General features: G+C 44.2%; 1 protein-coding gene across 2 annotated transcripts in view; it reads left to right on the forward strand.

Annotated features, from left to right (window-relative positions):
* Positions 1-1,468: 1,468 nt before the first annotated feature.
* SLC9B2 (solute carrier family 9 member B2) overlaps positions 1,469-22,467 on the forward strand; it is an 86,026-nt gene continuing 65,027 nt past the window's right edge. The window contains exon 1 of one of the 2 annotated variants that reach the window (XM_029597021.1): positions 1,469-1,619. The gene's annotated coding sequence lies outside the window, so the exon portion shown is untranslated. The remainder of the gene's footprint in view (positions 1,620-22,467) is intronic. The other variant, XM_029597023.1, reaches the window with a different exon arrangement.

The raw sequence follows: 22,467 nt of genomic DNA on the forward strand, positions 1-22,467 counted from the left end.
CACTACCAGGAATATTGGAAGGGCGGGCGGACCTTGTGTCTGTGTGTCCAGGATAATAAGGGTGCTAGGCTCACTTCGTGAGCTGGCACGAAGGGGGACTTTCGATACAGTGGGGGGGGGGATGGGCAGACGTTCCTGTCTGCCTGATTGGGTGTGAGATTGCAGTTTGGGTTTGATTTTCAGACCCAGACTGTGACAGGAGCTGATTGGCTCCCCAAGGTCAGGTCAGCGTGCTGGGGGAGGACTTGCTTTGGATCTGTTGGCATGGCGTGGCGGGCAATTTTACTTGCCTGCCGCTGCCTGACTGAGCCACTTCCCACTCACCCACCCTTCCATTGATTATTTGTTATGGTTTGTTGGGGGTCGGTTTGGTTGTCACGGTGGGGGGGGGGAGGCGGGTTGCTTGAGCCAAATGAGTTTCAGCGTGGTGCTGTGAATGGCTTGCTGACTTGATAGGTGTCAAGTTGTGATTACAGCTAGGATAACTGGGTGCACTTTTCCTGGGAGTGGCTCCTTGCTGGATTGTGGCGGAAGCATTGCTACACGACTCCTTGCTAGGTGGTGGCAGGGGTCGGGGGTGCGCCTATGATGCAATGTCAATGATTCTGGTTGGCTGGCCAGTAGGTGTTCATCTTGCAGGCCAGTGGCAGATGCACACAGTGGCTTTGTAAATATTCCTTCGTTGGGGGCTCGGGCACCTGTGTTGTTATGCAATAAAGCTGTGGCCTATTTGATCCCATTTCAGTAGTGTGTGCATTCTGCAAAAAAAAAACAAATGTACTCAGAATCTATAGGAAACCTGCTATACTAGAACACCCTAACTACCAAAGACACAAAGAGTAAACACCTTATCCTATGAAAAGGCACCACTGCAAATATTACAGCGGACCCTAAAACACCGCTACACATTCTCTCGCTCTCATTGGCACACGAGCTCTGTCACATACACCCAGACTTTCTCATACCCATCCCCTCTCAGCGGGCCTCCTCCTCAGTCCTCACTCAGGCTGCCGGCGGCGCCACAGGCCGCTGCAGCATGGGGTCTGGTGCCGGCCCTAGGGAACAGCCCTGGTCTCTCTACACTCCCAGTTACCTGGATACATTGCCCACAGTCTGTCCTTGTGACCTGGAGGCCTGCATATTTATTTTCTCTGGGCATTTGTTCCAGCAGAGGTTTTTGAATGGTAATGGGAGTTGCATGTAGATGAAGAGGTTTGTGTGGGTTTCGGGGATTCGATGCATTTATCCTGTTCAGTGTATTGTATTTCTTTTTCATGTTTGCAGTCTTTACTGTGTTTGCTAATTGCACCACACTTCGAGCGTGAAACGATAAATGTATTACTTGTTAGTGACTTCCCTTTAGTGGTACTAGTTCTGGCCCGGAGCCTCGCTTACAATAGGAGAGAGCCGTGTGTGCGTTACTCACGGGGGCCGGCTCCCCCCTCCCCCTCCTGCTGCCTGGGCGGCGCCGATCGGCTCCCTCCGAGCTGCATTTAAGCGCCGTCGCCCTCGCCTCCTGCCGCTCTCATGCCGCCGCTTCTGCGGGATCTTAGCTCCTGGGACGCAGCTGCTTCCTCGGCGGGGCACCCGCGCAGCCCCGGCTGAAGGCTTGCTTGGAGGTGAGCCCCGCTTTCGTTTCTAGGCAGGCGGACGCGCCAGTCCTCATCTCTCTGCAATATTTACGTACGGGGGAGATCGGGGGGAGCTGTGCTGCAGGCAGGGGAACGGGCAGAAGAGCTGCACCGGGCGCTGAGCCCTGGCATTGTGCCGGAAAGATTATCCTGGGCACCCTGTTCTTTGTTGTTGGTTTTTCCCCTTCAGAAATCCCTTACTGCTGCACGATTTCTTTTGTAGATAAGCCAGCAACAGGATCTGGCACGGAAAGTCTGTAAGCAGTCAGGGCCAAGAGGAGAGGAGGAGGGCTGCTCTATCAGTCTGCGCTGGCAGCGTGCACCCCTCACTGTATATCCCTGCCATATGCACTGAAATGACAAACTAGCTGTAATTCAAGGACTGCAGTCCGTGAGATGTCGTTGCTACACATTTATGATAGCATGGTTGTGTTTCTACAGGGAAACTGACCTTATAAGGTGTCTGTGTCCCTGCCCCCTCCATCCCAATAACTATTAAATCATCCATCCAATCATATCTGTGACCCTTGGCTCACACTTTTCATGTGTCCTCATTGCCTATGATATTTAGAATCCCTGTTTCTTTTTTGTTTCTAAGAGGAAACAGATCAATCAGTTCAGTTGTAATCTCAGGTCGATCAGAGCACACTGTGTTATCACTGTGCTTCCCTGCTCTTGGCTGGTACTTATAAGACCAGGACCTATGATAACATGGGCAGCTACAGAACCTGTCCCCTCACCCCTCTCCCCTGACACAAATCTGGAATAAAAGAGGTGGCAGCTTTCTCACAGTGGCGGCCTTTTGTTACAAATCACACAAGCATTATCCTTGTACCTGCCTACATCACAGACAGGCCAATACAGTAAAGTTCGCGGGAGAGCGGGCGAGCGCACAGGCCACTCTCCTGTGCGCGCGATTCACTAAAATTATTCAAATTAGGGCCTGCGGTAAAAAGAGGCGCTAGGGACACTAGCGCGTCCCTAGCGCCTCTTTTTTGACAGGAGCGGCGGCTGTCAGCGAGTTTGACAGTCGACGCTCAATTTTGCCGGCGTCGGTTCTCAAACCCACTGACAGCCACGGGTTCGGAAACCGGACACCAGCAAAATTGAGCATCTGGTTTTCAACCCACGGGCCGATTTAAATTTTTTTTTTAATTTTTAATTAATTTTTAACTTTTCTGTGCACTTTCCTGGTGCTGGCAGAAATTAACGCCTACCTTTGGGTAGGCGCTAATTTCTGAAAGTAAAATGTGCGGCTTAGCTGCACATTTTACTTACTGAATTGCGCGGGAATAACTAATAGTGCCCGCAACATGCATTTGCATGTTGCGGGCACTATTAGTTTCGGGGGGTTTGGACGTGCGTTTTCGACGCACTATTACCCCTTACCGAATAAGGGGTAAAGCTAGCGTGTCGAAAACGTGCGTCCAAACGTGGGTTAACAGTGTGCACTGTACTGTATTGGCCTGTGAGGTTCACTTTGGCGGTATGGATATGGAACCTGCCATATATTAAGCTAGGCCAGTTCCCAGGGCCTCCACTGTGATTCTCCAAACCAAGGGCTCGTGCTGCTGCCGCTCCTTCTGCTCCCCCAGCTCGTGCCATACGGCATTCCAAGGCCTTCCCAATGCTGTGTTGCCGCTTGTCCCACCACTATCTCAACTCAAAATGTGCCAGTATGTAGATCACCTGATAAGGTGTGGAAGGGGGTCCCCTGCTGTTGCTGTGATATGGGCGACCACCCCCTCCCCGCCGATAAGGGCTATGCCTGGCTCAGGTGCCCCTTACCTATTCTCCAAAGCTGAGACAATGCATTGGAAAATTGCACTACATTGAACATAAAAAAAACTGTATTGGACAGATATTTTAGAAGGAAGAGCTTGCAAATGAGGGAACAGGCTGTGGGAAGGAACTTGCTGCTGTGCTCAGGGTGAAGAGGTTACTAGCTGCAGTCTCTGCCCTCACCTTATCCGTGATGGCGCCCCCCCCCCCCCCCCCCCCAGCCCTTTGTACCATGGCAGAAAACATTTACAGCTCTGCTTTCCCAAATCCCAGGAGAGGGTCGGAGGGGACCATGTTTTGAGCATCTCCCTCGCACAGAGGCTCAGACTTCCTTGGTTACATAATTTGAAATAGAGCAACATGCCATGCAAGTCATCTCCCTCTAAAGAAGAGCAAGAGAAGTGGCATCTCCTCCAGATGAGAGCACATGGCGATGTCAGCAAACATATTGGAAGCTGCTCCACCATTGGTTAGGAGCCATAACTATATGCAAATTTCTGTACCAAAGAAGGAAACTAGGAATTATGAAATGTTGGCATATCTCCTTGTTAATGTGAGCACCGAGCATATTTTGTGTTCTCGTTTTATTTCAGTGTCATGGCCCCCACCGTTAGAGAAACGTGTTTAAGCTCAGATTTCATTCAAATTTAGTTTCTTAACCATGCAAAAAAAAATAAAAAGAAAGAAAAGAAACCTATCACTGCACAAAATATGTTACAATAAGATCTAAGTGAGTAGAGCAGCAGTAAGTTACAAACAGATTAATGTTGTCTTCTGTCTAATTACGAATATAATTTGCATTTTAAGCAGTACTGTCAGTGATGTCAGAATGAGTGTATGCTCAGTCATAGCCATTAATAAGAACACTTTGTCTCATGCCACTGGCAGAGTCTCGGAAAGCAATTTCCCAAGAGTTTCCCGGTTTGCGGTCATCAATCAGTTTCATGATGAGCTCTCTTTAAACTTCTTTTCCATTTTTTTTTTTTTAAATCCTCCTTTTCCCTCTTTTTGTATATTCCCTAATGGCAGGCAGCATGCTGTGATGAGGGCTGGAGGGAAGTCTTCTCAGCACTTGGCTGACAGGGGGCACCTCCAGCACGTCGCCACCTCGGTGTGCCCCAGCCCAGCTGTCTCCATCAGAGAGGAGACTGAAACCCAGGTCTGCGGCATGCAGCGGCCTGAGCTCAGGGTTGGCACGGTTCTTTGCCGTTCTTGCCAACCCTTCAGCAATGGGGAGCGCCGCTGTTAACTTTTTTTTTTATTGCAAGAATAAAAGTGTTGCATGCATGTTTTATGTCTTTGCCATTGACTTCTCTGGATGGTTATAGATCTGTCTTATACACGGAAGATAATTGTGCATGACATTACAGTTAAAATAAGTAAATCAATTCAGCACCTAATGCTAACAGTGCTGTGTTGGGATAGCCTCAGTGCATTAATTCAGCTTTTCTCGGAAAAGCCCTATACCGCAGATCACGAATACAGAGGCCCAAGAATTCTTAAGACTTAAAATGTGACTGTAGGGTTAGCTTTAGAGCATAAAAGCTACTAGCTTGTTGTAAATAGAAAAAAACAAAAAACAAGCCAAACACAAGAAAACTGTTTACATCTGTTTTCTTACAAAACAGGTCTGCTGTGAGACCTGGGTTTATATCACAGTTTCTTTTTCAGATGATTCAGCCCTAATTCTATTATTTCACAATTCATGTCCACAAGTCAATTTTTGGGACATAAACACTTGTCAGTACCATTGTGAATGGCTGCTGCGCGTTGCGGCGCTTGAAGTATTGTGCGCAGGCAGCACAGGTACATTTGACTTGAGAAGGAAATGGCTTCTGGGGCCTAGTGCTCCTGATTCTCTTTGCCACTGTCCGGGCTTCTTGCTGTTTTCTAGCCTTCTCGCTGCTTGCTCTGTTTCTCTGGAGCAGTCTCCCGTCTGGAAACCACAAGAGGTCTTCGCCTCACTTCACGTGGAGATCGGGAACTGAACACCGTCACACTTTCTGGTCTTCTCTTTCCCTAAATTGCTAGCATTCCGTGGTACTGTTTGTGTTTCCTTGAAGTTACTCCCTGTCGTAAGACACCCTGGAAAACAGAGTCCAGTTATAGTATAATCTATTGAAGTCACCCATGAAATCCTGTGTTGGGATTTTCTTCCTTGGAGCAGCATTCCTGCTTAGATTCCTAAAAATGTATTTTGTGTCTGTTTTATTTCCAGGTTTCCTTTTTTTCCTGTCTAAAGATTGGTATTATTTTTTACATTTGTGCAGATACCGCAATCATGCAACCTTTGTGGGCACATCCTTTTTTTTAAAGACGGTCTCTCTTCATTCTTGGGAAACAGTCGGGCATCCCACTCAGCGTAGCGCCCTGGTTTGCTTACTGTCCACGCACAGTGAGTGTAGCAGAGTGGGAAGAACTTTTTCTCTTTTTGTAAAGTTATTTACTGCCCTTTAGGAACAAAGAAAAAGGCACAAAATATAATAATGTAACATGTGCTAACCGCTGACAGTTATTAGTAGCATTTCTGATTTAAAGGAAAAAATTATTTTTCTACTGGATTTATTTTATCTGCAGTGGTCTACTAAAAATCACATTGGGGGAAAAAGTGACTCAGGAAATTCAAGCTCCTCTTATGACTTCAGGTCACATGTACTTCACTATCTAATTAGTTACAGGGGGCTTTTTTGCTTTAGTTTCTTTTTTTTTTAATTATTGGCTACTGTTTGGTGGACGCAGAGTGTGAAGCCTGAGCTGTGTTCTCCCACTTCCTGACATTTTTGTACAGTGATCTAGCAGTTATTAGATGGTGTCAGCTGCGTGGAGAATGCAGGCTAGACTAAATGATGCATTGCCACTGAGTAGCAACCGTGAGGCCAAAAAGGAGAACTCTGGGAAACCGAGCAGATGAAACATACGGGCCAATGCAATACCGTGTGCTCAGCCAAGCGCGCTGCTTAACCCATGGTTGGTCACGCATTTTGGATGCACGTCCACAACCCCTTTTGCAATAAGGGGAGTAGCATGTCCAAAATGCACGTCCAACCCCCTGCAAAGCTAATAGCGCTCATCGCATGTAAATTCATGTTGATGAAGCTATTAGCTATTCTCCCCGACGCAAAAAAAAAAAAAAGTGCGCCCGACGTGCACAATTTTACTCTCCAAAATTAATGCCTGCCCCAGAGCAGGCGTTAAGTTTTGAACAGCCCAAAAGTGTACAGAAAAGCAGGAAATGCTTCTTTTCTGTACTTCTTCTGACTTAATATCGCCATGATATTAAGTCAGAGGAATAAAAAGGAGAATGTTTAAAAAAAAAATTTTTTTTTAAAGCGTGCCAGCAGTCAGGTTAAGAAAAGGGACGCTCAGTTAACGAGCATCCCTTTTTCTAACCAGGTGACCACCACCTCTTCTGGGCACCTGCTGCTGAGGAAGCGCTAGGGACGCACAATTTCCCCATGCACCTCCTTTTTACCATGGCAGCTGATTTAAATATTAAATCGGGCGCCCCGGAGAGGTCGATCGGCGCGTGCTGAGAGAATGGGAGCTCAGTCATGTGTGCCCGTTTTCCACACACAGATATTGCATCAGCCTGATAGTGAGAAAACTTCAGAGGAGGCGCATACAATCACCAACTGTTCTGGGCCTGACTCAACAAAAAGGTTTTCCTTCATTTCTTGCATCTGATGAAAATGATTTTTTTTTAATCAAACGTTAGCTCTTGTAGGGGCAATTTTCAAACTTTTTTTTTTTTTTGGTGGAAGGTCCGTATATACTTTATACCCTCAGACTCTGCACCAGTTTTTCCCTTTTGACGCTTGCTGTGGGTACATCATGGCCTGCGGATGTTTGCCCCTGCTTCTCGTATGAGCAGAATTTTGCTGGAAAAGTGCACACATAGGGACAGATTGTCAAAGGATTATGCATGTAACCCCCGAAAAGCTGCCCCTGCACGCGCCGAGCCTATCTTGCATAGGCTCGGCGGCGTGCACATGTCCCGGGGCTTCGAAAAATGGGCGGGAAGGGGGCAGGTCAGGGGGCAGTCCGGGGGCATGGTGGAGGTTCGGGGGCGGTCCGGGGGGCGGTCCAGAGTCCTCCGGCACAGCGGCCTGTGCCGGGGGCTAGAGAGCCTGCGCGCACAAGTAACTTCTACAATAAAGGTTAGGAGGGGGTTTTAGATAGGGCTGGGGGGCGGGTTAGATAGGGGAAGGGAGGGGAAGAAAGGGGGGGCAGAGGGAACGGAGGAAGGCTGCGCAGCTCGGCGCGTGCAAGTTGCACAATTGTGCACCCCCTTGCACACGCGCGACCCTGGATTTTATAACATGTGCGCGCGGCAGCGCGCACATGTTATAAAATCGGGCATAGATTTAAAGATCTGCCCCATAGATTTGAAAATGCCATTTGTGGGTGTTCTCTTTCTCCTGCAACCTAAACACCACCTTGGGAAGAATTCCTCTATATGCAGCTAAAAGCATATGGGGTTAGAACACGTTCAGCCACATTGAGGGAGGGAGATTTTGAAATGTCCGATTTACCCAGGTAAATGCCTTTGAAAGCTGGCCTCCGTAAATACCAGTAAAGATGGCTGCCGATATCAAAGTTATTTTATCAGTGTTCTCATTGCTGCTGTATGCTGCAAGGAAACCTTCCAGTAACTGATGACCTTGGATTTTCTTTCTTTTATGCATCCTAAAAGGATATCATTGGGTCTATAAACTGGGGGGAAAGACTGGAAAAACTCAGTCCTGAAAAGTTACAGGAAACTGTTTGGTGACCGAGCTATTGTTCTGCTACAATATTTCCATTCCAAACATTTTTAGATGCATTTCTTTGCTATAGCAAGAGTGCCAGTTGGGTAGGGTGTGTTGTCTGTCCATCTGCATGCTGGAGGCACTGTGGAGCCTAAGGTGTGTGTGTGTGTTTGCAGCTGTGCATATCGCACATAAGGTGAAGCAGGAGCTGGGAGGAGCTGCCAAAACCAGTAATCATTTGATAGAAAAGATGAAGCAAACGCAGGCTCACAAAGACATCCAAGTGCAGGACTGTATCGATGGGCAATTATAAGCTCTTAAAGGCCGATACAGTAAAATCCGAGGGACAGCGGGCAAACGCCCGCACTCTCTGCGCGCGCACGATTCTGTATTTAAATTAGGTGGTGTGGTAGAAACGGGCAAAAGGAGGCGCTAGGGACACTAGTGCGTCCCTAGCGCCTCCTTTTGACCCAGAGCGGCGGCTGTCAGTGGGTTTGACAGCCGATGCTCAATTTTGCCGGCGTTGGTTCTCAAGCCCATTGACAGCCATGGGCTCGGAAACCGGACACCAGCAAAATTGAGCGTCCAGTTTTCGGCCCAGTTAAAAAAAAAATTTTTCTTTTTTTTTTTTACTTTTCTTACCCTTCGGGTCCTCTGACTTAATATCGCCATGATATTAAGTCAGAGGGTGCACAGAAAAGCAGTTTTTACTGCTTTTCTGTGCACTTTCCCGGTGCCGGCAGAAACTAGCGCCTACCTTTGGGTAGACGCTAATTTCTGAAAGTAAAATGTGTGGCTTGGCTGCACATTTTACTTACTGTATCCCGCGCGCATACCTAATAGGGCCATCAACATGCATTTGCATGTTGATGCGCCCTCAACATGCATTTGCATGTTGAGGGCGCTATTAGGTGCCGCGGGTTGGATGCTCGTTTTCCGCCCCTTACTGAATAAGGGGTAAGGGAAAACGCGCGTCCAAGGGCAGGTTAACGGTGCCCTCCATTGGAGCGCACTGTACCATATCGGCCTGTTAGTAAATACAAACACAGTAACAAACACACTCGGGACGCTCGGTGTAGCCCCGTTTAAATCCCTTCTAATACTCATCCTTGGTATTTTTGCGAACCTGTGTTTGTTTGTATTTACTATGAGCTTATAATTGCCCATCGATACAGTCCTGCACTTGGATGTCTTTGTGAGCCTGCGTTTGCTTCATCTTTTCTATTGAATGATTATCAGTTTTGGTGCAGTTGGGTAGTCGGACTACAATTGAATTGTCCCTCCGCAGCTTCATCCATCTCTGGACGCTAACTACTATCTGCTCAGATACTTATTTTGAACTTGTTACCGTTTGTTAACATAGTCCCGGGATCAGGGAGGAGTTTGGGTGGGATTTGGTTAAATGACAGGCAATATCGCACCATTTTTACGCCGGAAATAACTACACCTTTTTTTCCTGGCGTTAGGCTGTGCGATATGCCTGAAATGACCATAATACAATTCGCAATAAATGTTTTGAATTGCATTTTGGCCATTTCTGAGCTTGGGGAGGGAGAAGGGAGAGGAGTGGAGGGGGGAAGAGGAAGAGAAAGAGAGCGAGTGCCTCTGGGGAGTGCCTCACTGTGTGCACCTATTTATATCTCTATAGGAGGGCCATCTCATAGGTCAAGTGAGGTGTTGGTGGTGGTTTAGGGGCCAGTTTCGCATGTAGAGTGAGATGTACAAACAGCATGGTACACCTTGGTGAAGATTTGACAACATTTGGAGTGAGGAAAGTCTCACAAAGATGAAATGTTGTACTATGTTATCTCACCCTAGCTTGAAAATATATATAAAAAAACAGGCAAGACATCCAAAATTAATCAGTTATTCAATTGCATATCATTCCAAGGTGAGACTATGATCCTTTTGAGGCAAGTATTGAATGTAGGGAGACCAAACGTAGGAAGAATGACTTTTGTTGAAAATGTCAAAATTTACATACATATTTCTCCAAAGCCAGCAGATGATGTGTGTAGTACAGAGGGAGGATTTACAGACCTCCGGTTTTTCAACATGGATAACATTGCCAGAGTCCACATTTTCTTCAACCACAGTTTTTGAAATGTAGTTCCCTGTCTTATATAGGGTGCTGAATTTATGTATATCACCTATGTGGAACCAGGTCAAAGGCCGTTCAAAAATCCAAGTACACTAAATCTAGCGCTCTCCCTTGATCCAATTCCCTAGTCACCCAGTCAAAGAAATTGATCAAATTTGTCTGACAAGATCTACCTCTGGTAAAAATCATGCTGCCTTGAATCTTGTAATCCATTGAAATCCAGAAACTCAACTAACCTCTGTTTTAGCAGCAATTCCATTAATTTGCTCATCACAGAGTAACTTGCCTCTGTAGTTCTCAGTCTCCTTTTTACTTCCACTATTGTGAATAGGAATCACATCCACCTGTCTTCAGTCCTCTGGAACTACTCCTGATTCTAAAAAAAAAAAAAGCATTGAAAAGGTCTGCCAGCAGAGCTGCCAGTACTTCTGTAATTTCCCTTAAAACCCTTGGATGTGTCCTATCCGGCCCCATTGCTTTATCTACTTTAAGATTTGTTAGCGTCTCACAAACACACTTTTCTGAAAATCAATCAAGATTTACTTCACTTTTAAATCTATCTGTGTTCATTTCTATGTGGTCCTGCTGCTGGTCCTTCCACAGTGAACACCAAGCAGAAATATTTATTAGTTAATTTTGCTTTTTCCTTGTCAGCCTGTACATATTCCTCTCCTTCATCTCTAAGGGGTCGATTTTAAAAGGTGCAAGCACCTGGATGTGGCTATTTTATAACATGTGCGTGTCAGTGTGCATGTTATAAAATACGTTTCCCACGCGCACACGTTCCAGATTTTAAATTCCACACGCACATGTGCGCAGGGGAGGGGAATTTTAAAAAGCAACGTGTGACGACGCGAGTAGGCTTTCCCCAGTTTGCTATACCTCCTCCTAACCTTCCTACCTTCCCCCCCTCCTCCCCGACCCCTAACCCCTCCCTAGCTACTTACGGTTTTTTTGTTTCATTACTTATTGCTCCTCCGGAGCAGACGTAACGTTCACGTGCCGGCCGGCTGCTGGCGCGTACGTCTCCGGGACAGGGCCCCATCCCTGCCTGGCCCCTGCCCCTTTTCGATGGCCCAGCACTTCTGCATGTACCGGGGGTTAGGAGCATGGCCTGGCCCTTTCGAAATTGCACTCGGCGCGCAGAGCCCAACCATGCGCGTAACCCCCGAATTTTACCTGCGCGGGACATCGAAAATTTGGGCTTAAGCCTCACAATGCCACTTTTGCATTTCCTCCTATCACTAACATACCTGAAGAGAAAAAGTCTTGTCCCCCTTTTTAACGTATTTGGTATTTTTTTTTCTTTTGTTTGCATCTCTGTATTCCTGATAACTCTCTTGGCTTCTCTTAGGTTTTCCAGATATTGTTGCCTGTCTTTCTCTTTCTGTGATCTCTTGTATTTTATAAACATTAACTATGTTTTCCATACCTTTTCAGCTGCTAATTTAGAAAACCACAGTTGCTTCTTTTTCCTAAGTCCTTTTCCTAACAAAAAAGTTAGTTTGCCCTTCTTTCAGTTTTGCCCACTGCTCTTCTGCTTCCCCTAGATTTTCTTTTCCAACTAACTCCTTGAGGTACTCCTCTATTTTAACAAAGTTAGTTTTCCTGAAGTCTAGCACCCTCATCTTTGAATGAACCTCATCCCATGCATTATAACACTAATCCACAATATGTGGTGATCACTGGATACCAGATGATCATCCACTACAACATCAGAAACACTATCACCTTTGGTAAGCACCAGGTCCAGTATTAACTTCTCCCATGTGAGTTCCATTACCAGCTGACAGAAGAGTTCTCCCTGCAGAGAATCCAGGATCTCCCTGCTTCTAGAAAACACCACAGTTATGGTATCCCAATCAACATCCAGCAAATTTAAATCCTCTATTAATAGCACCTGCCCTTGCTATCTATTTCTTCTATGACAAATTACAGAGAAGGGTGACCAAATGATAAAGGGCATGGAACGGCTCCCCTGTGAGGAAATGTTAGAGGTTTGGGCTATTCAGCTTGGAGAAGAGATGGCTGAGGGAGGATATGATAGAGGTCTTTAAGATCATGAGAGGTCTTGAACACATAAATCTGAATCAGTTATTTACTCTTTTTTGGATAATCTAAGGACTAGGAGGTACTTCATAAAGTTAGCAAGTAGCACATTTAAAACAAATTGGAGAAAATTCTTTCACTCAATGCACAATTAAGCTCTGGAATTCATTGCCAGAGGACGTGGTTAAGGCAGTTACATGCCGATACAGTACCATACGCTGGCCACAGCACACAGCTCAATGCACGATTGGACGCACATTTTAGACACACGTCCATAACCCCCAATGCAAAATGGCGGTTAGCGCATCCAAAATGTACTCGTAGGTAATAGTGCTCATCATATGTAAATGCATGTTGATGAGGCTATTACCTATTCCCCTGATACAAAAATAAATGTGCATCTAACACGCACTTTTTTACTTACTAATATTAATGCCTGCCCCAAGCAGGCGTTAATTTTTGAGGAGCCCAAAAAGTGTACAGAAAAGCAAAAAATACTGCCTTTGTGTACTTCCTGCAACTTAATATCATGGTGATATTAATTTGGAGGAACTAAAAAATTTGAAATGTCCCCAAAAATAAATAAATAAATAAATAAATAAAATGTTCCCAATGGTCAGGTTAGGAAAAGGGATGCGTCAGTCCATTTGCATTTTGCATCGGGTGCCCCGAAGAGGTGGATCGGTGCGTGTTAAGGGAGCGGGCGCTCAATCATGAGTGCTCGTTTAATGCATGCCGATATTGCATCAGCCTGTTAGTGTAGCTGGGTTTAAAAAAGGTTTGGAGAAATTCCTGGAGGAGAAATGCATAAACTGCTATTAATCAATTGGAAATAGCTACTGCTTGTTGCCAACATTAATAGCATGGGATCTATGTAATGTTTGGGTACTTGCCAGGTACTTGTGACTTGGATTGGCCTCTGTTGGAAACAGGTTACGGGCTTGAATGACCCTTGTCTGACCCAGTATTGCATATCTTATGTTCTTATATAACCCCTAAGCGGACAAAAGCTTTACTTGGCACCCAGGGGCACATAGAAAGAATAAAGGATGGACCCTTTCTGCTTAGAATACCTCCATAGTCTATATATACCTCTCCCTTGCTCCATGGAAAGCTTTAGTCTCTGAGACCAGGCTCTTAGTTGTGGGGATGAACAATAGCTCTTATACCCTGCTTCTTTGCAATCAAGACCTGTCTCCATCCTTTGGTTCACAGCACTGCCAATTTACATTGTCTTTTTATCCAATAAACACACAGGAGAAGAATGGTGGTTTCCAACTTCATTACTAATAGTTCAATCAGATAATTGAATAATATTTATACTTCTCTTATTCGATTGATTAGCAGCAATAAATAATAAGTCAGATATATACTGTATTTTTTGCTCCAAAAGATGCACCTGACCATAAGACGCACCTAGGATTCAGAGCGGGGAGAAAAAAAAAAAAAAAGGTGTTCTAAACCAGCTCTGTTCCCGGGCATCTGTGCGTCTTATGGAGCAAATTAGGGGAGGGCATAACATTTTTTTTTGTCCCCATTCCCCATCCCAATCCTTAAATTTAATTAACTACAACCCCCCACCCTCCTGATCCCCCAAGATTTGCCAAAAGTCCCTGGTGGTCCAGTGGTGGTTCGGGAGCGATCTCCTGCACTCGGGCCATCTGCTGCCAGTATTCAAAATGGTGCCGATAGCCTTTGCCCTTACTATGTCACAGGGGCTACCAGTGCCATTGGTCGGCCCCTGTCACATGGTAGGAGCACAAGATGGCGCCGGCCGACCATTGCTCTTACCATTTGACAGGGGCCGACCAATGGCACCGGTAGCCACTGTGACATAGTAAGGGCAAAGGCTATCGGTGCCATTTTGAATACTGGCAGCCGATGGCCCAAGTGCAGGAGATCACTCCCGGACCGCCGCTGGACCACCAGGGACTTTTGGCAAGTCTTGGGGGAGGGTGAGGAGGGTGGGGGTTGTAGTTAGTTTTGGGCTTTTTTTAATATTCACTCCATAAGACGCACAGACATTTTCCCCCACTTTTGGGTGAAAAAAAGTGCATCTTATGGAGCGAAAAATACGGAATTTATTTAATTTATTTATTTAGCCATTTTATATACCGTCATTCCAAGTGAAGATCACAGCGGTTTACATCATGAAATAAATATTATTGGTAGCCAATTACAATAACATGATTTGTTCATATGTCATAAATTAAAGTGAAAGACTTGTACATTTACTTAGGCGGACAGGGGAGGGGAAATATGTAGGTATGAGGGTGAAGGGAAGAAGTAGCATTTTTAACAATAGGTGCTGTAGGGAAGAAAAGGAGGGTTCTGAGCGAGGTTATTTCAGATACATTTATTTGTATGGGTTGGAAAGAAAGTGATAAGGGGTCCTGAGGGTAAGTTTATCATGAGTTTGTTGATGTAGGAGCAAGTGGTGATTTCAGAAAGGATAAGAAAAGATTGTAGGCATTTTGAAATAACCATGTTTTGAGGTCACATCTGAATTTTTTTGTTTCAGTAGTTAGGCGTAGAGTCTCAGGAAGAGAGTTCCAAAGTGTAGGGCCTGCAATAGAGAACATAAGGACTCTTATCTTTCTTAAGTGTGTATTCTGCAATGAGGGCATGGCTAGTAGTCCTTTATTTTGAGATCTTAGTGATCACTATGGCATGTGTGGTTGTAGCCCAAAAGAGCAAAATAGCAAGACTACACTCTACCATGATGTGTTCATAACAATGAGTGCAGAGAGAAATATCACTTAGTCCAAAAATATATCTTCCAAAACTTTATTATGATTCTTATAAATCTTTGTAAAAGGCGGCAGCTCCGTTCATGTTTACAAATAATAGCGTCTTAGGTCCCCCGACACGGACCCGCGTTTTGCGGTGGCTGCTTCGGGAGGGACGTAGCTTTCATAGAATCATCTGTTAACAAATGTAAAAGAAGGACTAAGTGCAAAAGGCCAGCATACCGGTGACAACTATCTAAAAGCAAATATTATAAATTAAGACATACCTGTATATATTTGAAACAGCATTTACTTGCATTGCTTTAACAAAGTCAGGAGCGCAATGTTAAAATGGCGTAGTGGGGCTTTAAAGCTGTCAAAAAGGGCGCCAAACTGTTCCACCAATCAGTGACCAGAGAACCTGAGCTAATCAAGGCTCGAAAAGAATTATGTAAACAAATGCCATTCTATTTCTTTGTTCAATCCCCGAGGAGAGATGGTATCCAAAGTATGTATCCACCTTTGTTCTTTACGCAACAAAAATTCAGAATGATCCCCACCATGGGAGGGAGCAACTACTACTTCCAAGACAAAGAAAAATAAATCTGAAACCAAGTTAAATAGTTAAATTATACAGATTATATTACATAATTTTATTAATTACAATGTTAAACTATACTATATTATTTATTATCATTATGTTAAATTGTCATCCAGTTATATTGTTCCATATGTGCCACTGTTCTATGTAAAGCCCCTTATCTCTGTTGGGCAGTTTATCGTTATATGTAAACCGGAGTGATTTGTAGTCTCTATAAGAACCTCGGTATATAAAAATTTAAAAAATAAATAAATAAATAAGTGTGAATGTTGTATCCAATGGTCCACTAGAGGTGTGTTTTCCCGAAGATGTTTAATATTTGAGCGATGCTCCAATATTAAATATTTGCAATATTAAATATTTGCACTTAGTCCTTGTTTTACATTTGTTAACAGATGATTGTATGAAAGCTACGTCCCTCCCGAAGCAGCCACCGCGAAACGCGGGTCCGTGTCGGGGGACCTAAGACGCTATTATTTGTAAACATGAACGGAGCTGCAGCCTTTTACAAAGATTTATAAGAATCATAATAAAGTTTTGGAAGATATATTTTTGGACTAAGTGATATTTCTCTCTGCACTCATTGTTATGAACACATGTGTGGTTGTAGCACCATCCCTTCCAAGACAGCATTGTCAGAATGGAGGGAGGAATGTATTAATGTTAAGACTTTGTAATGGATTCAGGATTATATCTGTAGCCAGTGCAGAGATATCAATGATTGTGATATGTGATTTAATTTTCTGGATTCTGATAGGAGTCTTCTGCACCATTTTGTAGTAGTTGTAGTTTTTTTATGAGACCTTTAGGTGCTCCGAGTAGAAGGGAGTTGCAGTAGTCTGTTTGAAAAAATGAGGGTTTGTAGTACCGTACAAAAGTCTACTTGAGTCAGCAATGGTTTGAGTCTATGTAATAATCATAGTTTAGCATAGCCTGATTTGATTACATGTTTTTCTATGGTTAGGTTCTCGTAAATCTGTACTCCTAGGTCCCGCACTTGATCTGAGGGTGTAATATTGAAGTCGTCCAGGTCCAGTGCCTGTGGAGGCGTTATTGGGGGATTTCTTCTTAGCAGAATGATTTCCAGTTTTTTTTGTGTTTAGAGATAGTTTGAGATTGGAGAGTTCATGTTGAATAGCCTTCATGTATGATGCCAGCATCTTTACTGAATTTTCAATGGAAGTGGTGTATGGTATGTAGAACGGAATATCATCGGCATATAGGTAGAAGGTGATTCCAAGATCAGATAGTAATTTACATAGTGGGAGCATGTAGATGTTGAAGAGAGTTGCAGATAGTGATGAACCCTGAGGGACACCAGTGTCAGTCGGAAAGGTGTTAGAAATATGGTTGCCTAGCTTGACTTGGAAAGTCCTTTTAGATAAGAAAGAGGTAAACCACTTCATTACATCACCATCAATTCCAATTTTTCTTAGCTGGTGGCATAGAAGGGTATGGTCATCAGTGTCAAAGGCAGCTGAAAGTTCATTTAGCACCAGGATATAAGATTCAGCGATTTTTCCTGAATTCAAATTGGTTTGGATGTAAAATGTGATGATCATATAGGTAGTCTTCAAGTTGTGGTAATACGGCTTTTTCAATAATTTTGGATAGAAAGGGTAGGTTAGATATAGGTCAATGGTTTTCCCAGTCGTCCATACTGCTGGTTTTATTTTTTAGGATAGGTTTTATCACTGCTTGTTTTGCTTTGTCTGGGACTAGACCTTCTTCAAGAGATTGATTGATTAAGGATGTGATTGTTGGAGTGATCTTATTCTATGTTAGTTTTAAGGAGCTAGCTAGGATAAAGTCCAGCGGGTGATAAGCAGGTTTTAACTTAGAAATTATTTACGTGATTTGTAATTTAGACTTCACGTCTTCTAGCAAAGTCTCTGAATCAGTTTGGAAGCACTCCTTATTTATACTGAAATTTCTTCTTCTCTCACTTCTCCCAGATTATGGAGATTTAAGTTAATTCAATCTTCCTTTGCCTCCTAATTTAATTCTTAAGTTTTCCCACAGAAAGTGGTTACAGCCCCAATATTTAATCAGAAATATTCCAATAAATCCTTTAGACATCCTTTAACTCCTCAGACAGCACCATAAGGGTACTTCATGCTCTTTCTTGATTCTGTTAACTCCTTAGGCAGTGCCTGGGGGGCACTTCTCACCCCTTCATGAAAGACTTCCTTCAATAGCAATAAAGTTCTTGTTATCTTTACGCAATGACAGATTTAGGATTTTGCTGCACCTAGGCACTAGTGATCCTGTCACCCCTCCTCCACCCCCCCCCCCCCCACACACACACACACTCCCTCCCCTGGACAAGGGACAATGAGCAGAAGGTCTAAGGCACAGCCTTCTTTACTCTGTTCTTCCTGTCCCATGCTCACCTCCTCCCCTCAAGTCTCTGGTTGACAGGAAAGGTGGGGTGGGCTGAATTTAGGGAGCAGAGTGTTTGGTTTTTTTAGACTCCCTGGATTGGGGTGAGGGAGGGCTTGGGGCAGTAGAGCCTGGAATAGGGAGTAGAGCAGTTTTTCTTTGCTCTGTCCCTTCCAGCCTTACCCCTTCCCTCCTGTTCTCTGCTGAGTGAGATGCAGCAAATCTTCAGCTGGTTTGCTATCCCCCCCCCCCCCACCACCACCACCACCGTCAGAACTTTGCCACCCTGGGCAAAGGCCTAGTGTGCCTGTTGGCAAATCCAGGCCTGCCTTTACATTGTATCTTCTTTGTTTCTTCTGGTAGTGCACTCTACTGGGATCCCTTGCTTTATGTGGAATTTGTAACACCTCTGTATCTTTCTGGATGAAAGACTTCCTTCTCCCAAAGGTTTGGTATACTGACTCTAAGGTACTAAGGGTCATCAGCAACAAGTGGACAGAAATATAAATTGAACCAAAAACGGTAAAAAATCAAGCTGGAAGGGTGGAATAAAACTTCCATGCCTCCAAACAGAGGGGATAGTTCAAAGGACAGTTAATGCAAAAATATTGTTCCTTTGTATCAGGTCACTGTCAGGTCTATACCCAGAAGGAGATATAGCACACTGCAGGTCTTCCTTACCCCAAATCCAGCTTCGAATGCAGGGACACCACAACCCACTGCAACCAGGGGGATTGGCTCTCACAGGGAATTCTCAAAAATTGTATTAAGAGTCCATAGCAAAACTTAAAAGGCTGGTAGTCAAGTCAATGGAAGACTGACTTCTAAATGGGAACTCTTCCTTACTCTTGTCCCATAAATTAGGAAAAATTAAAGCAGGAGACAGAACATACGAAGTTGCCATACTGGGTCAGACTGAGTGTCCATCAAGCTTCCTTGAAAGGTAACTAAAAATCTGCCAGGATAGCAGGTTTGCTGGGATGACAAACAACTAGGACACACCATCTGCATGTTCCCACATGGGGGAGCAAAACCCAAAACCTTTCTCACTTATTTCCTCATTGAACCTTCCCAGCTTAAATGGTACCCTCCTTTAGTAAGGGGGAACTAGAGGTCCCTTACAGTTACATCAATATACATAAATGTTCCATTCCCTCTTTCCAGATTAACTCACAGTGCCTCCTCCTTAGTTCATAAGCCCTGCAAGTTTGTTGCTTTAATATTTTATATACCTGTTGCCACTCTTCTCTTCTCTTCCTACTCGGTTCTTCCTGAAGAGATTGTAGCCCGGTATAACTATAATCCAGACAATGTTTCCATTTACCACATCTCTGTGTCAACCATTACCGTATGTCCAAGTTAGCTTCTACCTAAAAAACATTTTTATTTTTTAATAACAGCTTCTCTGTGTAACCCTGTTTTCGCTAGGTCAAGTTCAAAGCCTACTTAGAGGACACAATACTACTTTTAACACATCAGTTTTTACTTTCCTGGCTTTCTGAGGGAGAAACCATGCAAGATCAACTTTAGCAAATGATCAAGGTTCACACGTTTGGCTATTTTTTCAGGTTTGCATTATTTTACAAGGTAATAATAATAATAATAATAGAAATATTATTTCTTAATGCCTTATCGCCTAAGATGACCAAAGCATGCTAAAGCATAACATACAATCAATAAAAACAACAACAAAAAGGCCCATCCTCATCCTTCCCAAACAGACCCCCCCCCCCTCCAGAAACAAAGCCTCCATTAAATCATTATCCATTTTTATCCTAACTACACACTCACCCATTTTCCAAGCCAACTACTGCCTCACAACTATCCTAAATAGTCATTACCAGATGTAGCATTACAACCACAAGAATGCCTGGGCAAATAAGTATTGTAATGACAGCCTGGGGTTCATTACTATCATTGCCCTAGTTTAATTCCTTTACCTAGGAACAATGCAGGCTGGTAGTTAAGGGGTGGCACCATCCGGTAGAGCCCCTCCCTTTGAGATTGCTGGGATGGCCATCCCCTTGTGGCTATAAAAGTAGCTCTCTCCCCGAGAGCTTGGGGCAGTGCAGTGTAAGTTTTGGGAGTTAGAGGAGGTGCAGAAACGTTTGCCTGATTTGTATTTTTGGGGCCTACCTTAGGGCTCAGGCCCCTCCGTGTCCTTAGGTAAGGTGGGGAAGCCGCTCTTCCAGTCCACTTACTGGCTGGAAGGGTTTGCATTCCGGGTTGCTTTGGGCCTTTGCTGAATTTTTTTATTTGCAAGAAGCCTTGTGAAACCTCTGGGTATTGCCTGGGCAGAGGTCACAGGGGAAGCCTTTCTGTGAGAGGCCCAGGGTAGAGAAGACCTGCCTCTTGGCCACTTCCTGGTGGTGACCCACTGCAAGGACATTCTGGTGGTTTTTGGACTCAGTTTGGGAAAAGACGTTTTTGGTTGGAAGACCTGGGGAGGAAGAGTTTTGTTGCCCCCCTTCCTTTCCTGAAGGAGGAACATCAGGGAGCTCTGTATTCCTGAATGGAACCTTTCCCATCGAAGGATTGGAGAGACTTAAACATCTGGACAACTGTGAGTAAGATCAAAATTGAAGTAATTCTGAGGACCCCCATTTGGAGTCTTCGCCCCTGGGGAAATAGAAAACTGGGACTGTGCAGAGACTGTGTTATCCTTTTTCTGACCAGCTGTGGGGAGGGTCATTCTGCCCACTTGGGAACCTCATTTATCCAAGTCCTGGAGGGGTGAGCGTGCCCCTTGCCCTGGAGGACAGAAACTCTTGCAGACAGAGGAAAGACTGTGAACAAGAAAGGCCATCTGTGGTTGGAAGAACTGTTTGAACCGTGCCGTTCCCTTATCTAAGAACATCTTCAGTAAAGTTAATTTTGGAAACTCCATCAGAGTCTCCTGCAATGTTATTGGCACCTGCATCACTCACAGTGATTCCTAATTTTTACCTCTCCCAGGTAAAAGAAACTAAAGGGTCACCCCTGTCTTTCATGGCCTTGGAGGAGACATTCCTCCCTCCCCTCACCAATAAAGAACCCAGGCCCTGTGGAAAGAGAGGTGCGAGAGACAGTGGAAGTGGAGCCAGCCCCAAGAACTATAAATTCTTTTATGGCCTTGTTGGTAGTTAACTGCTACCCCAAACCGGGGTTACACCATATTTTAAGGCTCTGCATAAAAAAGCCAAAATGTTGACTAGAATGCAGCTCCTTAGGCAATGTGTTCCAGATGTCAGGAGTTGTATAACAAAAAGCACTTTTTCTGATCTTAGATAACCTAACGCCTTTGATGGGATAACTAGCCTGTTTTCCATACGGGATCTCAGTACCTTTCCAGGCACATAACAATTTTAAATGATCCTGAAGATATTTAGGAGCGGGACTAACAATTGCCCTAAATGCAAGTGTTAACATTTTAAACTGGATAGTGCACTGGCAACCAGTGAAGAAACTTCATTCCTGGCATAATATGATCCCTATATTTACAGCCATCCCCCAACCCTTGCCACAGCATTCTGGATCACCTGTAATATTCTTAGTCTTTAAAAGTAGATCACAACAGATATTATTACAGTAGTCTAACTGAGACAAAATCAAAGCCTGAACCAAAGCATGCAGGCTAGTATGATCCAAAAACATCCGTATTTCACAGATGAAAAGAAATATCCTTAGAGAGAAATTAAATATATGCCTCCATTTTTAGCTCACTATCTAGGATCACACCCAAATTCCTTGCCTGCTTATCTAATGGAATTGAAATATCCTGAATAGACATGGGTAAAATGGTATCTGCTTTTGCATAGTTCCCCATTACTAGTATCTCACTCTTAGTGGTTAGAGCAGTGGACTATGAACCAGGAGACCAGGGTTCAAGTCCTGCTGTTGCTCCTTGTGAACTTGGGCAAGTCACTTTACCCTCCATTGCCTCAGGTACAAACTTAGGCCTGGATTCATCATTCTTTCGCAGAATGATGAATCCTGCGAAAATGGGGGGCGGGCCTGAGAAAGCCGGCAGCTTTCGCTCCACCGTGGTGTCTTCGCTGCCGGCTTTTGCACCAAATAGTGCCACCGTGAAAGGACATCGCCGAGTCCGCCCCCAGCATGCTATCACACACGATAAGCCTTTGAAAATGACCCCCTAAAATTATAAGCCCTCTGGGGATAGGGAAATACCTATAGTACCTGAATGTAATCTGCTTTGAAGTGCTGAAAAAAGTGTGAAAAGTGAAATATAAAAAATCTAAATAAATAAAAAATAGTTGTACTCTTATTGATAAATAATGCCTTAGCATGCATCTTGTAATGGGTTCCTAAGTAGTCTACAACAGCCCTTATGCATCATGAGTAAACTTTTTAGAATATTTTAACTCTATTATTTCAAGCACTTTCACCAACATTAAAAATTCCTTATGAATCTATATTAATTTATTTTATATTTATTGCAATTAGT

Source organism: Rhinatrema bivittatum, chromosome 1 (genome assembly GCF_901001135.1).
Source record: "Rhinatrema bivittatum chromosome 1, aRhiBiv1.1, whole genome shotgun sequence".
In the NCBI taxonomy this organism is placed as follows: domain Eukaryota; kingdom Metazoa; phylum Chordata; class Amphibia; order Gymnophiona; family Rhinatrematidae; genus Rhinatrema; species Rhinatrema bivittatum.